The sequence below is a fragment of the Schistocerca cancellata genome, chromosome 3 (assembly GCF_023864275.1).
Source record: "Schistocerca cancellata isolate TAMUIC-IGC-003103 chromosome 3, iqSchCanc2.1, whole genome shotgun sequence".
NCBI lineage: Eukaryota > Metazoa > Arthropoda > Insecta > Orthoptera > Acrididae > Schistocerca > Schistocerca cancellata.
The window spans coordinates 817,069,443-817,075,220 of NC_064628.1; the positions used below are offsets into that span (position 1 = coordinate 817,069,443).

General features: G+C 46.2%; 1 pseudogene; it reads left to right on the plus strand.

Moving 5' to 3' along the window:
* The first annotated feature begins 3,671 nt into the window (after nt 1–3,671).
* On the plus strand, nt 3,672–3,794 carry LOC126177863 (5S ribosomal RNA; annotated as a pseudogene).
* Nucleotides 3,795–5,778: the final 1,984 nt, after the last annotated feature.

The window sequence follows — 5,778 nt, forward strand, 5'->3', positions numbered from 1 at the left end:
CACATATAACTCGCCCGGTATTCAGACCCCTGGGCGACGACCGTTCCAACCACCACAGCTCACTATAACTATAACTCATAGGTACTATCCACGGTGTCACCGATACCGACCAAAGGCATCTTCTGTCCGGAACACGTCGTGTAGCAGGTCGACGCAGTCCGGGGCTCCAGTCTTCTGTCTCGCTCCCTGGTTGCAACCGTTCTCCCCGTGGCTGGCTCCGGCCCTCGTGGCAGTCGGCACTGGTTGCGCCACACTGCAGTATCGGCGCCTGGAGGAGGAGGAGGAATTTAGCGTTTAACGTCCCGTCGACAACGAGGTCATTAGAGACGGAGCACAAGCTCGGATTAGGGAAGGATGGGGAAGGAAATCGGCCGTGCCCTTTCAAAGGAACCATCCCGACATTTGCCTGAAACGATTTAGGGAAATCACGGAAAACCTAAATCAGGATGGCCGGAGACGGCGCGTGAAGGTTGCGAGCGGCATTCAAAGCAGTCGGACATGTGGCGATGATACCATCGGCACAGATTTTGTACCAGTAGGAGCGGTCTGCAAGGAAATCTTTCTTGCAATTACAATTGTAGTCAGATACTCCATAAGCTCGTACTTTTTTCGTATTTTTTTTAAAGTGCTCTTTCCGTAGATTGGTTATAAATTACTCTAATGCGATATCTATTAAAATAGTCAGTAAAAGATGAACAAAAATCAGTACCTCAACAGCGATAGCACCACCTCGGCCCACGCTGACTTCTATGGCCACGCGTCAGTAAAGTACTGACTATCCTACGCCTTTTACTGTCCCTGTTAATACATATCAATAAAAAGAAAATCAAAGTTGACTAATTTGGGACACATTTCTCGAACGGGCACTTAAAATTCCGCTTTCAAAAACTTTTTGTTGGTAACGAGGAACAATTCGACGCTTCCTTTTGACACTGGGCGTCGCGTGAAAGACTTGATGAGCCGTATTTGTCTGGGCTCACTTCATCTACACATTGCAAAGATGGAAGTGCAAATACCTGCCGAAGCACCAGAGATAGTGCTCTTGACAACTCTTAGGATAGACACTCTTTCTTTCTTTCTTTCACTTGTGCCTCTGTCCCACAGGTACGCAGGGTCAGCATGGTTAATTGGATGTGGCAATGTTAGTTGAAGGGGTGGCCGGATGCCCTTCCTGCCGCCAGCCCGTACCCCCCCCAGGACGGAATTAGTGTACCCCAACTGTCTGCGACTAGTGTAATCCATGGAATAATGCGAAAGTGTTCAGATGTCTGCGAGCCATGTAACTGAGGCGGGACGTGGGGATCAGCCCAGTATTCACCTAGGGGGATGTGGAAAACCGCCTAAAACCCACATCCAGGCTGGCCGGCACACAGACCGCCGTCGTTAATCCGCGGGGCTGATTCGATCCGGGGCCGGCACGCCTACCCATGAAGCAGCGCGTTAGCGCTCTCGTCTAACGTGGCGGATACTTAAGATACAGACTCTATATATCTACTAATTGTACCGTACCTGTACACATACTCGATTTATATATATATATATATATATATATATATATATATATATATATATATATTGGTTGTCTTGGCTAGCATTTATATGGGTAACCATCCGGTAATTAATTGGGAGGTAGCGGCTCCAGTGACTAAAATTGACAACGGACGGGAGAGCGGTGTGCTGATCACGTGCCCATTCACTTCCGCATCCAGTGTCGCTTATGGGCTGAGGATGACACGGTGCTCAGTCGGTACCATTGGGCCTTCAAGGTCTGTTCGGACGGAGCTTAGTATATACTAACTGTGCCGTACCTGCACGACTACTCGATTACGTATATAACTCTGCAGATACGTACAATCGAGTACGTCTACAGCTATGGCATATAATTCTGAGCCACCTCAACAACGGTCTACACGAAGTTTACGAACGGACACCTCCGATCAATCTGGTCGACATTTACAAGACTTATTGCCGCAAAGAATGATTCCGTAGGAATAATAGCTTGAAAGTAAACACGGTATATTAACCTTCGCGTTTGTATATTAGAGTCACCGAAGATTCGTCTTATGGTGATGATATCAGCATTGGGTTTCTGCACAAGATCTTGATGTGATCCTTCCAAAACAGCTTTTCATCCAATCTCAGTTCTGGTCCTCTTCACTGACTGATTGATTACCTCCTGGCAGTAAATTCCGCTCTTAGAAGAGTACGGTTTTGGAAACTGTATTGCGTTTTGTTCTAAGCAATGATCTGATCTCTGATAGCCCCGTGTTGACGTTATTGACAACGCTGTTTGCTAGATTATTTACATTCTACACCATGTCCTTCACAATAATGCTTGTTTCATTTACGGAGAGATAAACTTTCGAATCATCTGTCATACTGAGTGGCAGATCGTTTATGTATAGGCTCTCCATAAAGTTCCGCTATCATTAAAAAAATTATACCTTGGAAAATACAAATATTAGAGGTAAGAGCATCGTGGTTTATTGTGAAACACTTAGCAACGCTCTAGGATTTTTTCTGTTATGCTAGAGCTTTAATAGAGTTCCAATGTGTATCGCACTCGTCAGAGAAGATCGAGATGACTGAGTTGCGCCCATGTCGCAGTCAACATTGCAGCGTCAACAGTTCGGACTGCTTCGCTGATTCGTGCATGAAAGGTAGCAATGTCACAGACTGCTGTTGTACTCCCGCGATTCCTGTCGTAAACCAGCAAAAAGACGTCTAATGGCGTGACATCGGGAAAACGAGGGCGCCATCCGATGGAAACATCACGACACTGCCTGTCTCTTTAAAGGTCCTAGTTGAGCGACAACCAACAAGGCGTTAAGTAATTGAAAAAAAAAGCATTTTTAGCCATCACGTGTTTATTTTAAAAACCTATGTATGTCTGCCGGTTTCGGTGAAGGACCACCTTCACATGAGCTGTATCAATAAGGTGAAAACAGATAGGTAGGAACATATTTCATGTTCCTCTTTGGCTGATACAACCTCAAAGTACTCATAATGACAATCCACAACCAATATTCAAATACAGCCGCCCTCAGTGACCGAGCGGCTCTAGGCGCTACAGTCCGGAACCGCGCGACCGCTACGGTCGCAGGTTCGAATCCTGCCTCGGGCATGGATGTGTGTGATGTCCTTAGGTTAGTTAGGTATAAGTAGTTCTAAGTTCTAGGCGAATAATGACCACAGATGTTAAGTCCCATAGTGCTCAGAGCCAATTTTTTGAATATTCAAATACAGCGCTTAACAATAGTAACGAACACGCTTTACAATGATTAATTTCACAGTTACATTGATTATTCTGTTTGTTACTACAGTATGTGCTATACTGGAATATTGGTATGGGTTCTCACTATGACGACTATGAACCGGCCTAATGGGAACATGAAATATGCACTTACCTGATTTGTTTTCAATTTACGTTGTGTGTAGGTGGATCTGGACCGAAACCGGTAGATATATACACTGAAGAGCCGATACACTATGACCACTGCACACTGTGAGATTAAATGCCGCCTGGTGGCATTGCGAGCGGGTGACGCGGCAGGGAGAGTAGTATATAAGCGTAGCAGAGACGAATGGGGAATCATTCTAGCGGCTGTGGGAAGAAAATAGGCAAATCTACTGACAAAAACGATTTTAACAAAGAGCAGATTTTTTATGGAGCCAACGGCCTTGCCGCAGTGGTAACACCGGTTCCCGTCAGATCACCGAAGTTCAGCGCTGTCGGTCTGGGCTAGCACTTGGATGGGTGACCCTCCGGTCTGGTCCGCCGAGCGCTGTTGGCATGCGGGGTGCACTCAACCCTTGTGAGGCAAACTGAGGAACTTTTTGATTGAGAAACAGCGGATCCGGTCTAGGAAACTGACATACGGCCGGGAGAGTGGTGTGCTGACCACATGCCCCTCCATATCCGCATCCAATGACGCCTGTGGGCTAGGGATGACACGGTGGCCGGTCATTACCTTTGGGCGTTCATGGCTTGTTCGTGAGGAGAGAATGTTATGGCCCAGCCCTGGAAACGATCATATCTGAAAGCGCGAAGCTGGTGGACTGTTCTTGTGCTGATATCGTGAACATCTATGAAACTTGGTTGAAGCCCTGTGAAACCACGAGAAGGGGATAAAGTGTTGGACGTCCACGTCTCATCACAGAACATGGACGTCAGAGGCTTGCCTGATCTAAAGAGCGGGACAGGTGGTGATTTGTGGCAGATCTGGCAAACGAATACAATGCTGGATCAGGTACAAGTGTTTCCGAGCGCACTGTTCACGCTTGAACATGGGGCTCCGCAGCAGACGAATCCTACATGCTCCCATATTGACTCAACAACATAGTCAATTAAGACTGTAGTGGGTAGGGGATCATCGAGATTCGAGCACGGGTCAATTGAAACGTGTCATCTGATCAGATGAATGACGTCTCTTGTTACATCAGATCGACGACAGGCGAAGAGCTGTTCGAAACATGCACTTCGCCACGGACACAGCCCGTTGGGGACAGTGTTATGCAGTGGAGAACATTCACCTGCTCATCCACGGGTCTTGCGGTAGTAATCAAAGGCACGTGAACATGACAGCGGACCAGCTTCTTGCTTGAAGTCCTCCCCAACGGTGACGGCACCTTCCTGCAAGATAACTACCAGTATCACAAGACCTGGATCGTACTACAATGGTTTTGAAGGGCATTATAGTGAACTCAGTTGATGTCTTTGCTGCCAACTTCGCCAAATTGGAATATATTTGGGACGCTATCCGGTGCCACGTCCGCTCCCTCAAACCACCTGTCCGTAATTTACGAGCATTGCGTAGACAGGTACCACTTGCCTTCAGAAACCTAGCAAGGACTGTCGACGCACGAGGAATCGCTGCTGTATTGCGTTCCTAGGATGAACCATCACGCTATTAAACAGATGGTCATAATGAATTTTATCCATAGTAGATGCTGTTGAACTCCGTGATTGTTCCTTTATAGGGTGTAGGAAAATTTCCACTACTAGTCACAGTAAAAGGTTATTTTATTTGTCACACGACCGGTTTCGGGCTTGCGCCCATCTTCAGGTGTTTACACATTCATGTACATGTTTATATGCTGGAGATCACGGTATAAATACAAAAATAATTATTTGCTGGTGGCTATACAGATACAAGTGGGACAATTGTATCTGTTTATATACAGATACAGATACAAGTAGGACAATTGTATCTGTTTTAGTCACCAGTAAATATTTTTTTTTTGTATTTATACAGTGATCTCCAACATATAAAGATGCACATGAATGTATAAACACCTGAAGATGGGTGCAAGCCCGAAACGGGTCATGTGACAAATAAATAACCTTTTATTGTGACTGGTAGTGCAAATTTTCCTACACTCTATATATGATGGTCATAATGTTTTGGCTCTTCTCTGCAGGTTTTTAAAAGTAAACAGCGGTATCTCTAAAGTTTTTTAATCACCTCAGTTTCTTTGTTTTTGCCTATGGTGTTGTCCTTTACCGGCGTCGGTAATTCCTCAGTACCATAGTCGATGATGATGATGATGATGTTTGGTTTGTGGGGCGCTCAACTGCGTGGTTATCAGCGCCCGTACAATTTCCCAACCTTTGCTCAGTCCAATTTCGCCACTTTCCTGGATGATGATGAAATGATGAGGACAACACAAACACCCAGTCATCTCGAGGCAGGTGAAAATCCCTGACCCCGCCGGGAATCGAACCCGGGACCCCGTGCTCGGGAAGCGAGAACGCTACCGCGAGACCACGAGCGGCGG